The 26,026-nt window shown below is 43.2% G+C and overlaps 1 long non-coding RNA gene across 1 annotated transcript; it reads right to left on the bottom strand.

The window, feature by feature from the left end:
- Positions 1 to 21,460: 21,460 nt before the first annotated feature.
- Positions 21,461 to 22,475, bottom strand: LOC147879568 (uncharacterized). The gene is made up of 3 exons (XR_015540697.1): positions 22,298 to 22,475; positions 21,819 to 21,919; positions 21,461 to 21,708 (listed from the first exon to the last, which is right to left on the bottom strand). It is a non-coding gene; the product is annotated as an uncharacterized LOC147879568 (long non-coding RNA).
- Between the last annotated feature and the right edge of the window lie 3,551 nt (positions 22,476 to 26,026).

The raw sequence follows: 26,026 nt of genomic DNA, 5'->3' as shown, positions 1-26,026 counted from the left end.
GTCCATTCTCCTCAATCTCTGGCATATCAATGCATGAATCTAAAATTACATGTGGCTTATGCCGGCTGTTAAGCTCATCAAACACATCTTGATCGATTCGAAGCTCTCTAGTCACTATATTGTCACACCCGTACCCTTCTGACTCCGATGCACAACCGACATTTTTCTGCCTTCGGATCAAGTTTTTTTCTCTTTTCGTTAGGTACATAAACATAGCAAACACAACCAAACACTTTCAAATGTGAGTCATCGGGCTTTACCCCACTATATGCCTCTTTCGATGTGATGTTATGTATTGCCGCTATAGGCATCCTATTCATCAAATATACTGCTCGCTTCACTGCTTTTGCCCAATAGTGCCGAAGCATATGTTTTTAATTCAACAATGCACACCCAACTTCTGCTATGCTTTGATTTTTCCTTTCTACAACACCATTCTACTCGGATCTTTCGACACATACTCTCCCCCTCCATGTGAATGGATGGTCACAATGCATAGACTTGCCTCTTTCTCAGCGCTCTCAAAGACCTTTGATTTCTCCCTCAAGTTTTGCTATCCATACATCTGTGTCCACGAGCTCCAACACCTTGTGTACTCTCTTTCCCTCCTACAAAGATGGTTTGCTTGCTTGTTTGGCAAAATTACAAGTACCACATACCACGATGGCACATCTATTGCTTTGAACTTCAAAACTCCTATGACCACACGTTGAGGTTATGAGACCTGGTAACCTTTGTGACGCGAACACGATTGCTCCTAGAAATCTGGACTTGCACACGAGCACAAACCACCGATAATAGAAATCAGGACTATGTAGTAGGTTGCCGTACTTGTCAAGTGACCAAGGCAGAACGCCTTAGAAGCGTAGGGTCACTACAACCCTTGAACATTCTTGCTAATAAGAGGAAAAGTATTTCCATGGATTTAATTATGGGATTGCCATGAACGCGCAAGGGTCACGACTCCATATGGGTTATCGTGGACCGCTTGACAAAGACAGCTAGATTTATACCTACTAGATCCACGATCACAGCGACTCAGTTGGCTCAACATTTCGTTGACCAATTGTTTCACTTGTATGGGTTAACGGTTGACATGGTCAGTGATAGGAACTCTAAGTTTACGAGTGAATTATGTTACGCTTGTCTTTGACAAGTTGGATACCACTCTTAGTTTGAGTTCCTCTAAACATGCCGAGTTTGATGGTCAGACCGAAGTTGTGAACCAACTTCTAGAGGATATGCTTCGGGCATATGTTTTCAAGAGGCAATCATCATGGGAAGCTTACTTACCCATGGTTGAATTTGTGTATAACAGTGCAAAGAATTGTAGTACTGGTTTCATTCCTTTTATTCTTATGTACGGGTTTCAACCTAAATCTCCAGTAATGGTCGGATTCAAGGGAATCAAGAATGATGCTGCAAAAACATACTTGCAAGACATGCAAGAGATGTTGCAGTTTGCCACCAAGGAGTCTATTAGAATTGCCCAAGATAGGAACATATTTTATGCTAATACACATCGTTAGCCTAGAGAGTTCTCTATTGGAATGATAGTATACTCGTGTATTCCCAAGGAATCCAAGAGTTTCAGTACTAGACAGGTTAGGAAGTTATCCCCCAAATATTGTGGTCCATTCAAGGTTATCTGAAGAATTGGCCAAATTGCATATGAACTAGATTTGCCTCCTAATGTAAGGATTCATCCCGTCTTTCATGTCAGTAGATTGAAAGGAGTGCTAGGTGCTAATGATTAGGTAGTAGTTACTCCTCAGGAACTTATAGAGGTTGAAGATTTAACCTTTATACCGCATGAGCTTGGGAGTATTCTTGGCTTTCGTGAACGTCAAGTTAGAAATAGGACAATCACGGAATACAAGATTAAGTGGAAGGATCATGTTGAGGACTCTACATGGGAGACATTGACTAACCTTCAAAGAGAATTTTCAAACTTTCTTTTGAACTCAGGAGTGAGTTCTTAGAGGAAGGGGAGTATGCCATGTGCATGGATTGTATCTGAAGTGTGCTTAGGTATACGTGACTAGCTTTGATAGCCTAGGGAGGCTAGGGACTAGACAGGCGATTCTCAGGTTGGGTTGCAAGGGCAACGGACGAGTTACGGTTCCAGCTATTTTTAGCGACAGTGGGACAGAGACTCAGGGTTCAGTTTTCATTCACGCTGATGGTTAGGATATTGGAATCATCTAATAGAATGATATCCTCATGGAAGTAGGCCATGGTGATTATTCGATAGGCTTGTATACTATTGCGGTGAAGGTTAAGGTTGAAGGAAGCACAAGGTAGGGGGTGTGCAAAACTTATGTGGTGTTGTGTGGTGGCAGTGGAGATGGTGTTAAAGTAATAGTTGAAGGTGTCTTCAACTGTGCATTGTGTGAAGGCAAGTGAAGCAGCACATGTGGATGCATACAGAAGCCATTGGTTGAGCTTGTCGGGGTCTTGGTGAGGAGGTGGAGGCATGTGTTCAACCTATATTTGTTCTTGGAAGCAGATATTCTAATCATGGTGCTGGCATAGGAGAACATGGCGGTGTGCCATCTAGGTAGTCTATTGTTTCACGAGTTTCCAAATCCGACTTGTGATCTTGGACCATGCTGTTGTCAATTGAGGGTTGCTTGGCATTGGAGTGCCTCATATTCCGAGCCTTACGCTCTCCCCTAGATCTTTTGATGGCCAGAGCCACCTCTATTTCTTGTAGCTATTCTCGAAGCTCCATTGCTATTTCTATGGCTTTGAAGCTTTGTCGTCTCTGTGCCAACATGGACTTAGGTAGCACAGAATGTGTGTGTAGAGTAGTGGCAAAGCTCCGCTTGTACTTGCATAAGGCTAGGAATGATCCCTCTTAGGAATCCAACTTGCATGTTCTACATGCAAGTTCTACATGCGACATGCGAGTTGTACATGTAATTCCTACATGCATTTTCTACATGCAAGTTCTACATGCAACTCCTACATGCAACATGCGAGTTCTACATGCAACATGTAACTCCTACATGCAACTTCTATATGCAAGTTCTACATGTAGAGAGAGAATGTCTTACAATTCCTACATGCAGAGAGAGAAGCTCTCCAACTTGTATAAATACCCCATAATGGAATGAAGCCAATACTCTTTGGGGCATTGTGTTGACTTCTACTTTGGTATTCCAAGCAATTGTCTCAAGTGTCCATGCTTCCTTGCACTCGTCGTCCAAAAGCATGTCCTAACCTTGTAACTCCTCCCCTCTCCTCCAACCTTGCAACCCATCCTCTCCCTCTCCTCCTCCCTCCTCTTCCTCTTCCTCCTCCTCCCTTCTCCTCCTCCCTTCTCCTCCCTTCTTCTCTCTCTTCTTTCCCCCCATGCTCTTATATCTTCTTTCTCTCCCACTCCTATGCACCTCCTAAACCCTTAGCTCCTCAACCCTTAACCTCCATGACCTACAAGGGAGACGAGTTCTCCACCATGTACTCTTTCCTAAACCTTGGATCCTCCTTCTAACCCTTGAACCTGTTCTAAACCCTAAAACCTTTTTTAAACTCTGGAACCTCTCTCTGAATCTTGGAACCTCCTTCTAAACCCTGAACCTCCCTCTAAACCCTGAACCTCCCTCTAACCCTTAAACTCCTCCTAAACCCTTCAACCCCCAATGAGGGCGAAAGCCTTTATTACCCGAATCATGATGATGCACGTTCCTTTTGTTTGCTTACCACACTTAAGCCTACGTCTCTCACCGGAATACAACCCGAGGTTCTAAGCTACACTTATACTACAAATGACAACATTGATATATCTGTAGGTGATTAAAAGCCTCAGAACCCTGCATACTGAGAATACCTTGCTCTTCTTGCGGAAGCCGTGGGAAAGAGCCAACATTTGGCGCCGTTGCCGAGGAGACTAGCGAGTCAAGTAACCAGTAAACATACGCAAGTATGTGTAAAAATAGAACTACTACAAACTTTCATGAATAGAACACTCAAGGGCAAGGAAAGTAAAATTTTTCCCAACTCTAGCCAAACATATCAATCCCAAGCATCAACCTTGGGTTACTATCTTAAGAAATTTTCTTTATTTCTTAAAAAGAAGATACTTGATAAACAAATCAGGCTACGTAATGGACATGAATGTGTACAGTTTGCAATTTCGATCATTTCACCTTTTAACAGAAGAGCGATCCGAGCTAACCAATGAAAAGTTATGACTCAGGAAGAGTTTAGGGTTTAACCCTAAACCTACTCCCATTTTCTATATACTTATCTAATGCATATTTCAAAATTTTCATTTTCAGTAGCACTAACTGAAGCTTTGAGCTCGGGTTAAAATTTGTTACTTATCTAATGGATATTTCAAATTTTTCATTTTCAGTAGCACTAACTAAATTCTTCATGATGCCAGCTTGGACCTTGAAGTTAACAACCTTGTCTCTGGCTCTTTGATCATACACCTAAACATGCTTTACCTTGAAATTAACATCCTTGTCTTTAGCTCTTTGCTAATGCACTTAAGATGTCCTTAATTATCATATTTCTTTTTATATTTTTTGATGCTTTGCTTACTTTGGTAAACATGCATATAGTTTTCCTTTGAAAGTAATAATCTTGTCTCCAGTTCTTTGTTAGAACACATAAAAATGTAAAATTATAATTATTTATTATACATCACAATCCCTTGCTTTACATGGTAAAAGGCCACTTTTGAACTAGTTTCAAATGGGAAACAATGATCATTGCCGCAAGTCTGGTTTGAAGCCATCTTGTTTTAGCAATGCTTTGAAAAGAGAGAGAAATATTTTTAGTAAACTTGGGAAAACATCCAAGGGTAGTTGCCTCGGTATACCGTCACGAGATGGCATCTTGGACAGCACAATCTATTATATACGCACTACATTATATGTGATGGTATTTATGTGATAATATATGCGATGATATTGTCGATAGTGATTGTTGATTATACCACCACATATACAATAGAAAATATCGTCATCTATACCGACTCAGTGTGAAATAAACTGTAATATAATGCTATTTTCCTTATTTGTCCAAACGTGTTTGATTACAATTTGCCATCATTTGAAAGATATAAATATTAGACACTTGTTCAAAAAATTTAGATTCAATTTGGAGGAGAAGGGAGGAGGAGAAAAGGGTAGGGATGAAGGGGGGAGGGAGAAGGGGGGGGGAGAAGGGGGTGGGTGGGGGTGGAGGGGGGCCCTCGATGGGAGGGGGTGGGGGCGGGTGGAGTGGGAGGGGAAGGGGGTGGAAGGGGAGGGGGCGGGGGTGGGGGTGGGAGGGGAGGGGGGTGGAAGGGGAGCAGGGGGGGGGGGGAGGAATGGAGTGGGTGGTGGAACTTGACGAGACGAAAATCCAAAGGGACCTTAACGCTCTCCAAGTCTTTCTTGATGTAACAAGATTGTTGATGGCGAATGGACGATGGGTGGGTTATCACTGCGAGAAGGGATCGAAATAACTCAGTGTGTGAGGATGGGAGTAGGGTGGTGGCCGATGGAGAGGGAGGAGTGTCTTGTGTAGGGCTCGGAATGGAAAAGAGGATGGAGGCTACATGTGAAACAAGAAGAATGAGGCGGTGGAATGGGCAAATTTTAACACGAGCTCAAAGCTTCTAAAGAAATTTAAACAAATTTTGTAATATCCATTAGATAAGTAACAAATTTTAACACGAGCTCAGAGCTTCTAAAGAAAAATTTTGTTGCAGGCTTTCTCTTCCAATCTTTTCTTTTGTTGGGATCTACACTTGTTTGCTCGGAGTCCGCTGGGAGTGTGGCCTCCATAAGTAAAACCTTCCAAATTGTTACCCCTCCATTTGCTGGTCCCATGAATTTCGAATGAGTTGCTAAAGGGAGTGATCCTATTGGCTACTCATTGAATTGGAGCAAGAAAGCAAAGGTTGGGTATAGCGTATGTGAGTGAATGAAAAAGACGTAAATGTTTGTGAGGACCGTCAAGAAACAAGTATAAGTTAAGAGAAGTATGAGAATGAAAAGTTGGGTTTAATACATGGGTGTCTAGATAGCTTATGAAAAAGACATGAATGTTCGTGAGGACCGTCACATATAAGAAACAAGGTATAATTTGAGACGTTTCTTTTTGTAGTATTAGAAGAGAAGTAGACACAAAGCAGTGGAAAGCATCGACCATTTTTGTAGCTTGGCACAATGGAAATAAAAAACAAACATTTCCGAAACAATCCTCCAAATTAAAAATGAACAAACGTGAGTTGAAAAAGATCGTTGAATGATTCAATACTATGCAGAGTTGCCCGCTTCGAATTAGGAGCGCCTTCTTGTTGTTGCAAAATTATGTTTGATGAAATCATATCGGAGATGAAAGCTGTGTTAATGATGTTGGTCATATGGCAGTTCATGTCGACTGTGCTGCTCCTCATGCTCTGCAAGCTCCTATTGCCACGCCACCGGCATGATCTGTCGAGTCGACGTTTGCATTATCCCTCTGTGCATTTATTGCAGCGATGCAGCATCCTTGCGAAATTGATCCTGACCCAGAATTGGATCATCGGCAAGGCCAGCACGCATGAGAGGCTTAAGACCTCTGAAGTCTCCAACAGACGGGTGCATTTACGGTTCGGAATGGAAAGCATTGTAAGTTTGGATTCTATGCGTCCGCTCTGTTGAACACGCTCAGTTAAGTGTACCTCGGCCGTGGGGAAATGTAAACAAGCTGCCGCCTATGTTGAATTGGTCAAGCATATGAGCTGCTGCTAAGTGGTAAAATAACGAAAGCTCTCCACTTTTCAATCGTATTTGCATGGCGAATGTGTACGTCTGCAAACGCATCCTGCATTGCTTAAACCAACATTCGGATACCTTGAATGAGAAGCTCTTTCGCGTCTTGCTTCAACGACAAGTAGTGAAATGCGTTGCGCTTGAGAGAAGGCTATCTATAGTTATCTTAACCTAACCCAAGTTTAGCTCTAGCCTTACCCGCTTCATATTATGGATCATGTATTATGGGGTTAGTGGAACACATGTGGACATATCTCACAAAGGGATAATCCAACTCAATGTACTTTGTTCTAGCATGATAGACATATCTACTATTTTATGCTACTAATGACCCATATTTGCCACATGCAAGAACATGCCAAAATTCACCATGTAAAAAAGTGCAATTTATAATCATATTACACTCAACATAATTCTTATATTTAAAATGGAGTTAACAACATATGCTTTTAAAAACCTCAAAGGGTTTCATCAACAAAAATCAATGTGGTGCTAAGAATGGACATTGTAGCCCAACCCCAATGCAATTGGTAAGGTGCATGCTTACCAAACACTGGCTACCTACGTTTGGCCCTTGCTACTAAGTCCAAGGCAAATACCCCTCAATTTAATAACATATACTATTACACAAGATTAGTTTCTTATATTTTAGATTTAAGTAGCACATTTGGCACATTCAATTTAATTAAATAAGTTCTTTTTTTTTGCTAAGAAATAAGTTTAAGTTCTTGAAGGAGTGAAACTATAATGGCAACTAAACAACACCTAAAACATCAAATATGCTTTGAACAAAAGCATATTCTATGTCCAAGTATTTAATTCCCTTTTGAGTTTTAGCACAAGGGTCGATTAAATTACTATGTGAGCATTTACACAACATTTAAGTTTTATTTAAAAGTACAAACAATTGGATTGCAATTCACTCATAGTTTATTAGATGCCAAATATACAATTATGATGTATGCATTACATAACTCTTTATTACTTGGCCAGCACTAGGACGTTTTTTCAAATTCTGAAATCCTGTGCTTCCACATGGCACAATATACACCCTTAGATTTTTTAAATTCTGAAAGCCCAAAAGCTTTGAAAGCTTTTGAAAAGCTGCGTAAAAAGCCAAGGAAAAACCTTTAAATATAGGCGAAACATAAAAAAACATTGTAATTTCAAGTGTGTTGCTGTTTGTTCATCATCACCATCAGGTTTGCTTCTACTTCCTTACTTGCCGTCAACTCATTTATTAGATCATCAATCGTTGTTTGTGCTTGGATTCAAAGTAGCCAATCGTAAACAGATTTTTAGTGCTTCACTGTTGCAACTTCCGTGATCTCCCACTATTTCTTTAACTCTCTGTGAACGATTCTTCTCTGAGTGCACAACCAACAGACTTCAGCTAACAATTTTTGCTGCCTCTAGCCCAAACTTGAAGCCCTTCCATCTCATTCGTAGTGCCCTTTTTGAACTCCTTAAGCTTCAATGCGAATCCACTTGTTTTCTGGGTTTCATGTCCAGAATTCGTGTTTTAATTTCACGTCGAGGTGATCATCGCTTGTCACTTCATCAACATAACCAAGGCAGCTCTGGATCGAAGGGAAGTGCTCCGACATAGTTTCATGTGTAGATCTCGTTATTCTAGCGTACCTTTAGCAAACAAACTTCTGTAACAAATAAGCCTCATTCCCCAGGAAAATTTGCTGTAGCAATCCTAATCTCGGCTTCGACGGAGTAGGAGCAAAAACTTCATCGCAGTTTGTGAAATGTCGAGGTTTGATAACAACAGTGCCATAGAAGAGAATTCATCAACGTAATCAAGGCAGCTCTGGATCGAAGGGAAGTGCTCCGACACAGTTTCATGTGTAGATCTCGTTATTCTAGCGTACCTTTAGCAAACAAACTTCTATAACAAATAAGCCTCATTCCCCAGGAAAATTTGCTGTAGCAATCCTAAGCTCGGCTTCGACGCAGTAGGAGCAAAAACTTCATCGCAGTTTGTGAAACGTCGAGGTTTGATAACAGCAGTGCCGTAGAAGAGAATTCAAGTCCTTCCAAGAGCCAAACGCATCGGAAGATCAAATAAGAAACGAAAAGCCAGACCAGCGGTGATAAATTAGGAAATAAGAACAAGGAAGAAGCCCTGATCCCCATGGATTGGAGCAATTTCACCTCCATTGTTGGATCTTGTCTAACTGGAAGAAGAGGGCTAAGAGCGAGGTGAATGTAGGGAAGGAAGAGGGGAAAGGAAGGAAGGAAAAGCAGGGAGGGGGAAGGGAGTACCTGAAGGGAAGGGGTGCGATGCCGATGATGAGAGTGGAGATGGAGCTAAGGAAGATAGCTATGGCGATCGAAAGCTTCAGAGCTCCGCCATAGCTCAACAATCAACACAATTACATAAAATTAAACTCTAGCTCCCATTCAACCCCTTCCTAATCCCTCCCTTAACCCCCCCCCCTCTTTTCTTAATCCCATTTTAATCTCATTTTATTGCCTTTTTACTTGGCCAACTTGCATTTTCTTGGTTCCCACATTGAAAAGTTTGCCTTTGTCTTGGTCCTCTTTCTTCACCTCTTCTCTAAGCCTTGGCTTTATGTCTTTTGTGCCTCCCTCGTTTAGGTTCAGTTGTGGCGGCATGGGAATGGTCTAGCTTTATAATGTCATCAATGCCTTTATGTAAACCTGGGCATGCTAAGTGACCTCACCATCATTAAATGATTGTAATCTTGCAAAGGCAAAAATTGTAACTACAACTGCTCGAAGATGTGTGAAGATGATTACCTTGATGGTTTGAACATCTTTGATCGTTGGATTGTGTATAGCTTTTCTGCTTGAATTTTTCATCTTTAGGAAATTGCACATATGCTAACCAACATATCCAAACATGCAGAACATGAGGAATGCATATTGACTAATCATGATTGTTTTTCAGATTCCAACATTCCAGCAAAGAAATAGGCGACTTCTCGTCGAGCTGTGGACGTCACAAAGGATACTCCACGTAAGTAGAATGTACGGTCATTTCAATTCTGAAATGTTTCTGCACCGTCTGGTCCGCATTAATGCGCTACACCTCCAACACTGGAGGTGACTATTCGAAACGGGGGGATGGCACATTCCCCTATGATATATAATTTTTGGAGAGACATGTGCCGGCTCTCCACCATACATTACGTATGGTTTTTTTTTTTAAACACCTCATCTTGAGCACGCACACTTCTTCACACATTCTGTTTCCGCAAGGGAACATTACATTTGCTTGGTTCGACCAACATACTAATCATGTCTGCAACACTTCTGTTTTCGAGATGTTTGCAGCCTCCAAACGAGTGTCTTCTCCTAAAGGTACGCACAACAAAATGTATTTGCTTGATTTAAGTTATTTTATCAATTCTTTCACCTTCTAAAGATAGAGGTTCAGTCCATTTTGTTTTTCCTGTTGCGTTTAGACAAAACCACGTGAGTGAAATATCCAAACATGCAGAACATGAGGAATGCATATTGACTAATCATGATTGTTTTTCAAACCAAACTCAACTAACTAAGGTGGCATACTAACTGAGCCACAAACTAGAGTAGATAAGGATAGCTGTCATCCAGCTATTATTCGTGGGCGGTGTACCAACCGCATCTCCAGCTAACAAGTCGGTGACATAAATGCACAACAGTCACCCTGGCATATCGCGAGTGGAGCTCGATATCTCAACACTCCCCCTCGAGCTCAATCCCAAATCCTGCACTCTGAACTTGCACAGCTTCTCTGCGCCCAATGCTTTCGTGAATATGTCAACTACCTGATCCTCTGTGCTGACATAAACTAGATCAATAAGACCTAGTAAAACCTTCTCCCGCACATATTGATAATGCACCTCAATGTGCTTTGTTCTAGCATGAAAGACTGGGTTCTTTGCCAAATGTATACTGCTCATGTTGTCACAATAAATGACAACCGGCCCATCTGTAGACTGATGCATATCATAAAGTAGCTTATGCAACCAAGCTACCTCACATGCAGCCATTGCTGCACCCCTGTACTCAGCCTCTGTGCTCGACAAGGCAACTGTAGGCTGTTTCTTGCTGCTCCAAGTGACTGCAACACTCCCAAAAGAGAACACATATCCACTGGTAGATCGTCTATCTGAAATGCTACCAGCCTAATCAGCATCAGTGTATCCATGCAACTGTATTTGAACCCCAGCCTCATAAAATAGTCCATACTGCAATGTGGACTTCACATACCTGAGTATGCGTCTAGCCGCATCCAAATGCGGTTTCCTTGGAGCCTACATAAACTGACTTACCAACCCAATAGCATAGCTCAAATCTGGCCTGGTAATAGTCATGTAAATCAAACTTCCTACTATGCGTCTGTACATAGAAGGGTCCTCCAGAAGCTCACCTGCATCTGCGCTCAGCTTCACATTCTGCTCCAAAGGAACTGAAATAGGCTTACAGCCTGTCATCCCATATTTGGACAGCATGTCCAATCCATACTGCCTCTGTAAGAGCTGTATCCCACTTGGTGATCTAATCACCTCAATGCCCAAGAAATAACGCAGCTCTCCCAAATCCTTCATCTCAAACTTCTGCCTCAATAGCATTTTCACATGAAGGATATCTTCATCACTATCACCTGTGATGATCAAATCATCAACATAAATGACCAGCAGCATAATTTCTTTCTCTGTTTTTCTCACATAGAGTGAGAAATCTGCCTTGGAAATCTGAAAGCCAATAGTGACAAGATATTGTCCTATCTTGTCAGACCATGCTCTAGGTGCTTGCTTCAAGCCATACAAGGCTTTCTTCAACCTGCAAACAAACTCGGGATGAATAGCATGAACATAACCTGCTGGCTGCTCCATAAAGACCTCTTCTTGCAAATCACCATGCAAAAAGGCATTCTTTACATCCATCTGATGTAAAGACCATCCCTTTGATGCAGCCATAGCAATGGCTGCTCTTACGGTTGCCATCCTTGCAACCGGGCTGAAAGTTTCTTCATAATCAATGCCATATGTCTGTGCATACCCCTTGACAACTAATCTTGCCTTGTATCTATTCACAGAACCATCTGCATTATGCTTGATCTTATAAACCCATTTACAGCCAATTGCATTCTTGCCTTTAGGTAAAGGCACCAATTCCCATGTAGCATTAGCATCCAAGGCATCCATTTCTTCATCCATGGCTTTCTCCCATTTTTCATTTCCCATGGCTTGCCCAAAAGAAGTGGGTTCTGGTTCCTGTATCACTTTGACCATATAGGCATAGTGAATGGTTGTAAATCCATCATATTTCAGCAACAGAAGGAATACCCAACTCATCATCAATGCTATGTTCTGAGCCACTGGATTCACCATCCACATAAGAGTGACCTGCATTCACATCAAACATGGGATGATCTACCTTCTCTTTTCCTTTTCGTGATACCTGCGTACCACTTTCTGCATTGCTTTGAGGAGATTCTCTTGATCTCAATCTGCCTGTCCATGGCAAAGTATGTGAACCACTGGTAGAGGACACTCCAGGTCCACTGATATTTTGTGATTGCTGCTGTGCATTCTGTGCAGCACTACCATTTTGTGCATCTACATCAATCATCACATTTACTGGTTTATACCAGCTGCTCATCTCATCAAAGACAACATCTCTGCTCACTGTGAACTTACGTGTAGAAGGGTTATAGCATCTATACCCTTTCTGCTGCAGAGAATAACCAATAAAGATGCACTTCTCAGCTTTTGGATCCAACTTGGACCTCAACTCATCTGGCACATGGACATAGGCAATGCAACCAAAAATCTTCAGATGAGAAATATCTGGTTTCCTACCAGTATACATCTCCTCTGGCGTCATGCCATGTATTGCTGCAGTGGGAGTCCTGTTCATTATATAGACTGCTGTAGCAACTGCTTCAGCCCAATAATAATCTGGTAGATCTTTTTCATTTAGCAAAGCACGAGATACCTCTCCAATATGCCTGTTTTTTCTTTCTTCGATTCCATTTTGCTGTGTGGTATGGCTGCATGAATATTGCTGCTTTATACCATGCTCCTGCAAGAACCTTGCAAACTCATTTGAGAGGTACTCTCCCCCTCCATCTGACCTTAGGCATTTTATTTGCAGGCCTGTTTCTTTTTCAACCATAGCTTTGAAAGCTTTAAAGTGCCCAAACACTTCACTTTTCTTTTTCATAAAATACACCCACAGTTTTCTGCTGAAGTCATCAATAAATGTGACAAAATAGTGACAGCCTCCAATAGATGTAGCTTTTGTAGTCCACACATCAGAGTGGATTAATTCCAATGGCTTTTTACTCTCTTGAACATGCCTAGGAAAAGGTTTCCTTACCTGTTTCCCAAATTGACAGGCTTCACAAACCTTGTGCATTTCTACAACCTTGAATTTAGGCAATCCTGCAACAATATTTTGGGCTTGCATTGATTTAAGTCGCTGTATATTAACATGACCAATGCGTTTGTGCCAGATATCAATATCTGCAACTACACCGGTCCCATGTGCAAACATTGCTGCACTCAATTCAGGCATGTCTGCATCCAACGTAAACATTTTGCCCTTCTTCTTTCCTTTTGCTATCAAGCGACCATTATTTTTCATATCCTCAAGAAAGCATCCATGAGGATTAAATCTGACCTGCAAGCCCTGCTCAACCATCTGACCAACAGAAACCAGGTTCTTGGTGATGTTCGGGACATGAAATACATCAGACAAGTATTTCTTTTTCCCATCCTGCATAGACAAAGGAATTTTGCCAATCTGCACAATAGGATGTGCAGTATCATCACCAGTCTCCACAAATCCTGGCTTTTCCATCTTCCTTGCATCTTGCATCCATTCTGCATGACCTGTCATGTGGTTTGATGCACCTGAGTCAACATACCACACATCACTTTGTTCTTCTACACTTGTCACAGAATTGGTCATATGCTGCACCATAAAAAGATGCTTATTTCTGTCATCACCCTGCCTGCTAGAAGATGCATAATTGCCTTGCTGCAATTTTCCATTCATAATGTCATTCTGCTTTTTGTAGCAGTCCTTAGCCATATGACCCATTTTGCCACAATAGTAGCATTCAACATTGCTGTTTGCATTTTGGCTTCTCTGCCATCCACCACGGCCTCTTTGGCTCCCCCTGCCTCTAGAGTTACCACGTCCTCCTGCATAGGACTGGTTTTCTTGCGTTTGCTGCATATTCTGATTTCTACCACGGCCTGCAGATCGGCCTCTTCTACCTCTGCCTCTACCTCTGCCAGCATTTGAGTAGAAGACAGTTTCTTTTGAAGTTCCTGTTGAAGAAGATGCACCCCCATTTCTCTGCTCTTCAGAAATTAGAAGAGCAATCAACTCCTCAAAATCTGGAAATTTTTCACGGACGGCAATGGATGTCCGGAATTGTGCATAATCCTTTCCTAGACCATTCAAGGTCACAGAAACCAAATCGTCATCATCCATTGGCCACCCAATGGAAGCAAGTGCATCTGCAATTTTCTTCACTTTCATGTGGTAGTCATTTATGCTCAAATTTTCTCTCTGCACATTGTGCAACTCCTGTTTGAGTTGCATTTTCCTGGCTTGCGTATTTGTGCTATACATTTTTGCCAAAGTATCCCATGCCTCCTTTGGCGTATTTGCATCCTGAATATGCACAATCATGGAGTCCGAAATACTGATAGACAGCCAGTACATAACTTTCCTGGCTCTCTCATGCCATCCTTTGAATGCCTGCATTTCCTGTTGACTGGGAACATTAGGAAGAACAGGTTCTTCTTCATTTCCTGTAATGAATTCCCAATAGCCTTTTCCCATCAAGAAATTCGTCATTCTAAACTTCCATGCCTGGAAGTTGTTCTTGTCAAGCTTTTCAGTGACAATCTGTGAAAGAGAATCAGATGCCATTACAGAACACTGCAAAATATTCTGTCATTGCAAAAAACACAGCTTTTTGCCTCACACGGGCAGATCTGCAAAACTAACGAAAGTGGTATTTCACCACACAGTCACTTCCTAGTGACGATTTTGCATCAACAGGCAACAGGCATGAATCTACAACTCCCAATATCTCTGCACACAGGCATACGATGCAATTTCTGTGACAACTTTTCACCGACCCGCAGAACAGTGGTCGCACAGCAAAAACAAGGCCTTTTTCTGAGTGCCCGCGGAGAACTTCCGCCTTTAAAACGGGCCCCGAAACAGCCTCAAATCAAAAAAATAAAGTCACTTAGGGCTTTGCCCTGCCCCGCAGCATATACTGCGCTCTCGCCACACCGCGAAGGGCGTCTCAATCTGAGACAGTGCACTCTTGCACTTCTGGATGTGCTACCTGCAGAGATTTGCTCCCAAACTCGAAATAGGAAAGCAACACTGGTCCTCTTACCAGGACACCACGAACTTGGCTTGCTTTCTTGAGCTCCTTACCACGAACAAGGCTCTGATACCATGTGAAGATTGTGGGAGAGAGGGAAGGAGTCTCACTTGCGGCTTTCTCACATGCACAATGGGGGAATACACACAAAGGTGGAGGCTGAAAACAGTTTTCCTCTTCTTAGTTGTGAAAGCCAAAAGAACTCTAGTACAAAGAAATAGAAGAACCCTATATGTGGGTCTCAAACCAAACTCAACTAACTAAGGTGGCATACTAACTGAGCCACAAACTAGAGTAGATAAGGATAGCTGTCATCCAGCTATTATTCGTGGGCGGTGTACCAACGGCATCTCCAGCTAACAAGTCGGTGACATAAATGCACAACAGTCACCCTGGCATATCGCGAGTGGAGCTTGATATCTCAACACACAGTACTCTCGGCAGTTGCTTAAAACAAACCACCTCCACACGCAACTACTAAGCATCATAGATGTATCCATTTTAGTTACCAAGACTGCAAATGCGATTGCTCGTGGCACACTCGATCGAAGGTCACTTCTAGACAATCCTTTGATATCTTAGTGAAACGTCCCACTAAGCTCGGCTCAACAAATCGTGACAAACGAGCTGTCAGGTGTGCTCGCATACAACATCGAGAACAATCCAATATTGTGCAAGTACAATTCTTTAGCAGAGCATGCGGACATCAAGATGGGTATGTGCATCTTGAGTCCTCAAACCATTGCAGGTATCTTGGAACTACACGATGAGATAGCTCCATTCGAGTTAATGTCAATAGCGGAATCTCAGCCTGAGCTCCTGCTTTTGCAAAACATGGTGGACCCCGCGAACCGTCGCGCCTTTGATGCAATGGACAAGCATGAGTTTGCCTCCATACAGCTACGGGATACAGAACTGCTTTCAGAGAGGGTCGCTTCATTCCACGTCGACGGAGTAGCAGCAGCTGGCAGTGCGTGCGTTGACATAACCATGGAGTCAGTAGTGTTCCCCTTCCTGTTCCCTTTCGGACCGGGCTACTATGATGGCTGCATACAATTCAGCAACTATGTGAAAATGAGAATATGCACCTTATTCTCTATCTACACGCTCTACAAGCCATACTTGTTGATCATGTTCCAGTTAAAACAGGCAGTGATGATTGCCAATTCAAGCAACTCTACATGCTTGCAACGAGACATCGACCAATATAGGAAAGCCAACCCTGCCACGACCGATGAAGACGCAATGAGACACGTGCTTCGCTACAGCATGCCATCAACAATGCCGGGGTCCCCATCGTGGCATCGACGGCAACTGAAGGACCTCATAACGATGGTCGATGCTTGGGGCCTCCCAGATTTCTTTCTGACATTCACTGCAGACGAGGTCACCGATACACGGTGGCAAGAAATTAATGTGATCGAGAGCATCGCAACACATTATAATGCGCAATTCACTTGGAAGGACTATCCTGTTGAATGCGTGGCACTTTTCCATGCACGCTTCCACATGTTCATGCGCAAGCATTTGCTTTCATCCGACGGTCCGCTTGGCCGAATACAACACCATGTCGTTCGTTATGAGATACAAAACAGGGGCTCCCTACATGCCCATGTCATATTGTGGGTCCACCATGATGACTGTCAGCGAATTGCAAATGAGATTGCGGCTTACATCCCCAGGGATGAGGCCTTGGATCCTCGAAACACAAGGCTGCGAGAACTAGTTCTCAGGAAGCAGTTGCACGTATGCAGGAAAGCGCGCTACGTCGGACCGTCACACCACAGTTGCAAGCACGGCTTCCCTTTTGCAACACAGCCAGAATATGAACCCATCCTCGACCCTCTGACGCAACGTTGGTTGTATTACCGGCCGGGACATGAGCACCGAAACGTCGTCCCTTACCACCCTTCCGTGTTACTGTTGTGGGGTGCGCACATGAACATACAGCGGGTGACAAACTCTTCAATCTCTCACTACCTCCTCAAGTACGCGATGAAATTTGAACCAATGGGCAAACTGAACATCCGTTCAGAAGACGCCTCACGTTTGGGGTTGCAACATCTCGACGAAGTAAAGCTGAAACTCATCGCTGCGACCCCTCCTATCAAAACCAACCTCTCCAACAGAGGCCGCGCTAAACTGCATGCAGATACCAACAATCACAAGGAGCGAGACCGTTCACTATGTCGACTCCTCCCCACCATCTCTAAGACAACGCATCGTCTCACGAAACAACAACGTCACCCTGCACCCGGTCGACATATACTACGGGAGACCGAGCATCATCGAGGATAGCACGTTCTACGATTACCATAGGCAATATGTGATCCGAAAGCCCAAGGAAACGCAATGTGGAACGGTCGGTCTTGACCTCTTAGGCAACAGGATCGCAAAATGTGAGCGAGTAGTCAGATTCACTGACTACCACCCTGGACATCAACCAGAGGGGTACTTCTACAACGTGCTCTTGCGAAAACTCAGCTTCAGGAATGAAACGGAGCTCATATCACCTGCCAACACAGCTGCATCCTACTTTGTCGAATGCCAAATGCGCGGCCTCATATTGAGCAACGAGGACCTCGAGATGTATGTGACCGAATACACGAAAGGAACTTGCTAGCGACTGACCACACGGACCAGTTGATCAATATGATATTGCAAAAGGTTGCGATCATCCGAGACTGCCCGATGGAAGCGCCTAACATCGACCAGCAAACTGTCGAAGGGCCAACACGTGCGAGGATCTTGGAAAAAATGGCCGAGTTTCGCACCGTCGCCAATGCCGCATTGACAGTAGAACAGCAAAGAGTCTTCGAAAGCCTAGCTTCAACAAGCTCGGGGCTGCACGTTGTCTGTGGAACACCAGGTAGCGGCAAAAGCTTCTTGATACGGTACTATGTTTCGCATCTGGTAGCGCAAAACAAAACGGCAATACTCTGTGCATCAACAGGGGTGGCTGCGACGCGGCTGAGCGGGATTGCAACCACTGTACACTACCAATTCAAGATCCCTGTGCGTAGCAGTTAGTACCCACTGAACATCCATGAGACGGATGAGCGACACCTCACAATCAAGGAAGCCAACGCGATCATCATTGACGAGATGTCCATGCTAACAAGGATGACTTTCGATCTCGTGGTAAGACAAATCGTCAATGTGACTAATGGCACATTGCATGAGCCATTCAGACACAAAATGCTCATAATTTTTGGTGACCTGGCGCAATTACCGCCAGTCTACAAACACCGCGAGGATCTCTGCGAGCCGTGCCACATCACGTCCTCCGCGCACTGGGCTCAAGCGGAAATGTACCACATGCAATTCTTGGTGCGACATGCACGAGACATGCCGTTCCTGGCATTCTTGCATACCATAAGACTCAAGACGCCCACAACTGACGAGATTTCCGACTGTTTGGGGCAGTGCATTGTCGACAAGAAAGGTGCATGCCACTTCATCGATGCCGAAACAACCATCATTTGCACGCACAGAGTCGATGTCGCTACCTTCAACGATGAGCTTGTGGAGAAATTCAACACTCCCGAGATGATTGTGCATGTTCAAATACACAGTAACGCCGCGAGCGAACCAGCTCTCAAAGAATGGTTGGAGGACAAAAGCTTCAACGAGATAGGAAAAATTTGCGTGGGGGCGAAGGCAATGATAACGGAAAACATCGACCTCGCAATAGGTGCCGCAAATGGAGCAATGTGCAAAATCAAGAGCATCAATGCAACTAGCAGGGGAGAAATCAACGGTATCACTGTCGTCGTGGACACAACAGCAGCCGTGCTCACATTATGACGCTCGAAGCATCAGCGAAAGGCAATAAATGGAAAATGGTTCCACAAGTCCACATTTCCACTAACCCTAGCATACGCTATCACGGGACACAAATCCCAAGGCGCAACCATATCCAACAAAGCGCTACTCATATTCCGAGGAGTGTTTGCCCCTGGCCTAGCATACGTGATGTTGTCCAGAGTGACTGAGAGAACGAGGCTGCGCATACTACATTGCCCACATCCAGACATATTCAGACCAATTCCACGAGAGTTCTCACAGCTGACAACACAACCACGCGCATAAAGGTATTCACTACCAGAGATTGAACAAGGCAGAGACAAAAGTCATGAATATGTTACGTGAAACATGCGTGCAAGGAAAATGGTTTTAATATCTTGTCTGTTGTCGAGAACAGGTGCAGAGAATCAGAAAGCTCGGGACATTGCAGCATAAGAGACATGGACGCAGACAAGGTAAATTCCACCAGCATGAAAGAATCTTTTTTCCTTGAAGATTTAAAAAGACGGCTCATTTGAAAAGACGGTGTAATAAGTCGTGCCTGCAAGCAGCTATTTGAGCTATACAAAAGCAACGCAAAGGCAACAAAACCTCCACCAGCAAAGAGGAGGTTCTTCCTAACCACAAAGCAATTCCGGCTAGCAAACAATGTAGGAGAACGTCCGGGAGCTTACATCAACGGCTTCAACACGTATGCGGAACTACGCGACTTCATTGACAACTGCAATAGGCGTTTGCCAGCTAAAAGAGAGCCGGGAGGCTTAAGATTCGCAAATGCTGCGTAATGATTCCGAAAATTAAAAAAAACCGCAACAATTGAGCAAAGAATTCACGAGTTGCAAGAACAACAAACTCATCATGGATTGCACTTCTCCTGTAGGACTCCTCAAAGAGATCCTTGTCGAGCTTGACATTGAGTTCGATGAGACCGATAGAATGATGGAAAGTTTGGAGGGACAAAAGCTACTAGACACGAAGACGAAAGGGATCACAACGTATGCGTGCGAGCTGCTGCATTACGAGTATAACGTATCATTGGAGTTGCTGCTGAGGGACACAACGCGCGATCAAGCAACGGCTATACTCGAACAATTCATGGAACAATTTGGAGGGATGCACGACGCCACGCACCCGACAATGGAGAAGCTTACGTATATTTTCGACAGGAACTTATACGAGGAGCGCTTTGATATTGGAAACGATCCTTTCACGCCAACAGAGAAAAAAACCAAGACAAGTAAATAAATGCATTCTATTATGGACCTCAAACGAAAAAAAAAAGACCGAAAACCTCGATGACTTACGTAATTATCAATGTTTACGCAGGTACGACATTGAAAGACGCGAGCCTCGAGATGAAGGAGAAGCCTCCACTGAAGCGCCCGCGCAAGGGAATTGCGCGAGCCTCGTCTACTGCATCACGTGCAAGCCCAACAACAGAAAATACATAGGGAGCACGACGGACCTGCCGCGGAGGATTAAACAACACAATAAAAAACCACCGACGAAAATGAAAGAGGACTTGCAGCGTTACAAGCCCTTCGAAGAAAATTTCGAAATCAAAGTTTTGGAAACAACAGACACTATAGACAAAGCACGAACTTTAGAGCAGTACTACATAAGGAGCCACAACACAGTAGATCCATTAGGTTACAACACGCTCGAGGGCCATCCGGCTAGAGCGCAGAAGTACTATTTCCTAAAGCGTAGGAACATAATTTGTCCCAAAAAATAAACATTTGCGTCTTCTAAAAAAGGGATCCAATGAAGTTGCAAATGGTGCTGGAACTTTTGTCGTACATGCAATGCAGCTTTGGGTTTGGATTTTTCCTGTCACAGTTGCATGCTTCTGGCTCAATTTGATTTTGATTTATTATTTATACATTTCTGAAATACATCTCCCCGTTGTTCGCTCGAAGTGGAATGACAATAGATTTGCTTACAGTGCAAAGAATAGGAGTTTGTCTTCCTCCAAAAAAAAAAAAAACTACGTTTTACTGTCGACATGAAAGATATCAAGTGCAAGCAGGACTGGATGATAACGAAATCTCTAGAAAAGATTGCATGCAATTGAACATCAATCTTCTGCATCATTTCTAACAACGTCACTCATGTGAACCTCAACAAGATAGAAAAAGAGAGAAGTATTCATCAAGAGCCCAGTTGGCCAAGCACTCTAGTTATGTTTGTCTCACTTAATGATACAAAGAAGACTAGAGCTACAAGGAAATATTAAGACAAAAAAAAAAAACAATCTCCATGGTCGAGTGACTTACAATGTGCATAAAATGATCAAAATCAGTTACAAATATACCATTCTCTGCGCTCAACTACACTCCAAATCTCTATCCTTGTGGATCTGAATTTTGAAACACGACAAATCTCTCTCCTTGTGGATCTGAATATGCATTACATAACTCTTTATTGATGATGCAAGAGCCGCAAGGGTTACGACAAAAAAAAAAACCAATCTCGATGATTCTACGACTTACAAAGCATAAAATGATCAAAATTAATTACAAATATACCACTTTCTGCTCTCACTCCAAATCTCTCTCCTCGTGGATCTGAATGTTGAAACACGACAGATGCAACAAAGAGGCAGACTGCTTAACAGTGCCTGTTCATTACAAATTTAAAAAGCATCTGTTTGATCATAAAGTGACATGTTAATCTTAAGTCACAGATATGAAGTGGGTTTGAGCACACCACCCAAGTCGTAGTGCGCTCAGGCTGTCTCACTTGAGTATATCGCCTGCGAGCCTGTAAAGGTATGCAACAACAAGAGTGCTCATTATGCTTTCGAGAAAGCTTGGTTGGACATTTCAAAAGAACTCATGACCTTAAGAATTTACTGAACTGATCGAACTAACCTTGAAGGAACAGCGAGCTAAGTCTTGAAACAGACAAAGCTTCTGAATTGGCACTGTGCCACGCTTGGAAAGACTCGAGGCTCACAATGGCTCCTCGTAAGCTGCCATTGACAATCGCCGTCTTAATAAAAAGCACAAATCTCAGTAAACAGAGGCATATTGCTGAAAGAACAAAATGGCATTGTATTCTACGGCACCCTGCATTAAAATCGTTTCCCGGAGGAAATGTGAGTGAAAGGATTGAGTAACTGACACTGCAAGGGTGCGCTCGTTTCTTGCGATTCAGACCATACACACTTAAATTTGGTGCTGCGAACATACTTAAATTTGGTGCTGCGAGCGGCACGTTGCTCTAGAGGCAGAACCGCCTTCTAGACGTCTTAGACAGCAAGAAGGTATCGGCGATCCCAATATTCACACAGGCATCGAGACAGAGCGCTAGAAAACAGAAGGAAGCAAAGGTCAAGCGAAAGCCTCACCGGGGGATGCGAGAGGAGAAATTGGGAGGATGCTGAGGCAAGACATTTCTGAGAGTGGAAGCTCGGCGGGAAGCAGATCGGCAACAAGGTTGGGAGGCGGCAGCTATAGATTTGAGGAAGCAAGCTGAGGGACGCGCCATCGCCGTCTCCTCTTTTCCTCTTCTTCTTCTTCTTTTTCTTCTCTTCTTCTTCTCTTCAGTTATTTAGTTAGGGCTTTGATGACTCGGGGGCTTTAGGGGGGTTTTAGCACCGCCCTTTCGTAAGGTCTAAGGGTGTGTGCACACGTGACCCAGCTTCGGATGCTCGAATTAGCACCTTGGTTTCAAGGAAGTGCCCGTCAAGGCACCGCCACGTGAAGGCGAGGTAGCCCAGTTGGCAATTTGGAGTGGCAAACCTAGCCATGTGAACAATTTATCACCATAACGGGGCGTCTGAAATGGGCATCCAATGTGCAACTGATACACAGTCCAACCGCACACAAACTGCCCCGTGTGCACAGGCCCTACGTGAAAGGTTCGAGTTCTTACAAACGGGAAAATAGGGATTTTAGGATTTTTAAATGTCCTCAAATTTTATTAGTGGAAGAAAAGCATGCATTAAAAGCAAGATGGCAACCCCCCGCGCCATTAGGTTTCCTATTCATTTTGTGCATTCATTCTCCATGCTTTTCTAGGTTCCGGTGCATTCACTCTGCCACTCTAGATCCCTCCTCCTTGCCTCTCGCCTACATGCTCGTTTGGAAATTGTTTGATTTGGTGATATCGCTTGGCAATTTGGCTCCACGTCTCTCACTCTCACGGGACTTCATCTTGCTCCCCTCTATCCATGGCTTCCCCTCCCCTCCCAACTCCGCTCTTCACGATCTCTTTGATCCCTCGTGAGATTCCTCCACACATATAAATTTCCTCCATCGAATCTCGCATCCATCTCCTGTTTTTCTACTCTCATGCTTGCTCAACCTGGCTAGAATCATATGCCTTTCTATAAGAAGTTTGTTGATTTGCATCTTCATTTGTTCTCTTGATTTTCATCTTCCTTTGTTCTCCTACATCCTTTAGTTGATTTCGAATCGTCCTGCCAATCGCGCTGCCTTTCCTTCATATCATCCTATTGGATTCTGCCTCATTCTAGTTTCTTGTGGTTTTGTATTTCCAATATCCATCGGTGCAGCTTGAATGCAATTCTCTATCGACATTGGCAATGTCTTGACAACTACACATATGCCTTGGATCCTTTAAGCTAGAATTTTAACTGAAAATTTGGAACTTACAGCATCGAGAGGTCTTTGCTTTGTCTCTTACATTCCATTTAGGTTCTTCTTGACAAGTAGCATATTGGTTGTTCCAGACTTTGTGTCAAGCTTGCTCGAAGACTTTTGCATGCCTAGATGATCCATATTGCTAGTAGTGTTACTCTGATGTGCTCGCTATTCGTGTTCATTTAAGTAGGGGAGCGGTCTTTCACTGTTTGATGCAGATTTTGGTTTTGCTCAACTCTCCACTACTCTTCCAATATGATTTTGGATCAAGGTTGTTTTGAGTGCTTTATAAATGGAAACTGCAATTTGTTCAAGAGCAACCATTCTAGCGTCATATTCGATATTCGCTCTAAAATTTAGCATTTGTTGCAATTATCTCATCTAGAACAATGCTTGGTTTGCTTTCTTCTAGCTTCAGGTCAGTTCCTATGAATAAAAGATGTCGGTGGCATTTTGATCTTTAGTTCTCTTTTACGAAGGGTCATGCATAGCTATGGATTACAAGATCTTTGATAACTATATTTGTTAGGCCGCAAAGGTTGCCACGTGTCAACTGTGGAGAACATTGAGTACGAGGGGACCCACGCCCTCGCCCCATAGCCATGTCAAAGCTCTCTCCCACTCACAAAAGAGCCGACGGGATGTGAGAGAGGGAGCTAACTCCCTAATATATCCAAGGCCCTCATCACCCCACTTATGCATATGGGATAAGTTTGTAGCGCCGTTATGAGGACATATCCAATAGTCCACACAAGCCACAAGGGGGGCACCCAAGGGGGTTAGCCCATTTCCAACACCCCCTGTGGGCTAAGCACCTTCAAAGGTGGACCAAACCAAACAAAAGGCTAGTCCAACCATTACAAGGGGTGACGTGACAAACACGTGGTATGATAAACCAAAGTCTACCATGTCTCAAAGTGCACGCCAGATCCGAAACAAAGGTAGCCAGTCACCGGTGCAGATGGCCAACCCCTGATAAGAAGGTGCAGTTATTTTTGCCATGAATCACGCCGCTATGTGGTAATTGAAAATCTGCCCAGACTCCAGCTATCGCTTACATGACAAATAGATAGCCGCCCAAACTCGCACAAGCATTAGGAAAAAAGGGAGCTCATTTTGGGGCCCTGTAAGAAATTTGCTATTTTCTCTTTTATCTCTCTTCTAAAATGTGGAGAAAGCAATAAAATATGAATATCTGTCAGTTCAGGACTACAGGTGTGTTAGTCCAGGGAGGAATAAAAAATTCCTTTCAAATAATTAGGAAGACAGTGCATTAAACTCTCCATATAGATTCTCTCTCCATATAGATTCTGCATCTCTTTCGATGGCGAACCGACAGCCTCTATAAAGAACCCATCATGACATTACTAATCTTTTTTTTCCCAAATATTTGAATGGTTACTGTGAAAGATTAGATGAGTTTTATAAAAAGCAAACAAGATGAAGAACCAACCCTCACAAAATGGTTGCGTGCAACCATACTGTTGAAGAAAAACCTCAAAAGAAGTGACTACACCATTTACACATTGATTTAGAAGAACAATATGCACCACTATAGAAAAGAGAAAAGGTTCCGCTTGTAAATGCCGAGCGAAAGGAAAACATGAGAAGAGCAGGCTCCTAGCATATCGACTTATGGTGCGACGGACAGATTTACCCAAAATGTCCATTGAGAAATTTGAGCCCTCCATTTTCTAATCCGACAATGCTATTGAGGTTTGTGGGTGACGGGAATAATGGAATGTATGGATACATTTTGACTCAACATTCAACTGCGGAAATGTACAAGATACTGTATGTCCGAGAAACAATGGAGAAGGTGCACGAAATGTCGATAAATTCAGACTTGAAAGAGCAGCTGCAAAGGGAAATCGAAGAGCATTCAAAGACAAAGAATGAGCTACGAAGAGCAAGAATGCAGAGAACGGTTCTTGGAGACAGAGAATGAAGCAAGAGAATTTGAAACATTGTGGAGTTGAAAGCTGGCACTTGAGGATGTAAGTGCAGAGTACAGAAAGCAAGGTAAGAGTACATCTTGTTTAGCCATTGTATTTGTATATGTGCTTCTGTCTTGCAAGAAAATCTGTGATATTGCAAAGTGTACTTGTTGCAGGGAAATTTTGAGACCTCAGAAAGAAAACATTTATCCTAATTTAATTCCCTTCAAACAAATGAAGGGTTTAGTCGCCACTATTGTTGCAAAGAACATGATGGAGGAAAAGAAGTTTAAGAAGGTAAAACGTGAAGTTCTTGAAGACTTTGTATTAGAAAGTAAAGTTGATGTCACGAAAATTCAAGAGGCTCTTGATGTGAGCAGAAAGGGATAAAAGATCAACGGATAAAACGTGTGTTGTTACCAACACCAGCACAAGGTGGAAGGAACGATGTCATCTCAACCAAGAAATTGATAAGCTCATTGGACAATACTTTCATATCGAAAGTGTATATGAAAGTGAAAAGGGAAGCACTAC

This window comes from Dipteris shenzhenensis, chromosome 33 (assembly GCF_047967505.1).
Source record: "Dipteris shenzhenensis isolate YYH24624 ecotype China chromosome 33, Dip_SZ_1.0, whole genome shotgun sequence".
Lineage (NCBI taxonomy): Eukaryota > Viridiplantae > Streptophyta > Polypodiopsida > Gleicheniales > Dipteridaceae > Dipteris > Dipteris shenzhenensis.
Note: the sequence above shows the minus strand (reverse complement) of the source record. Positions and strands in the feature narration are given on the sequence as shown.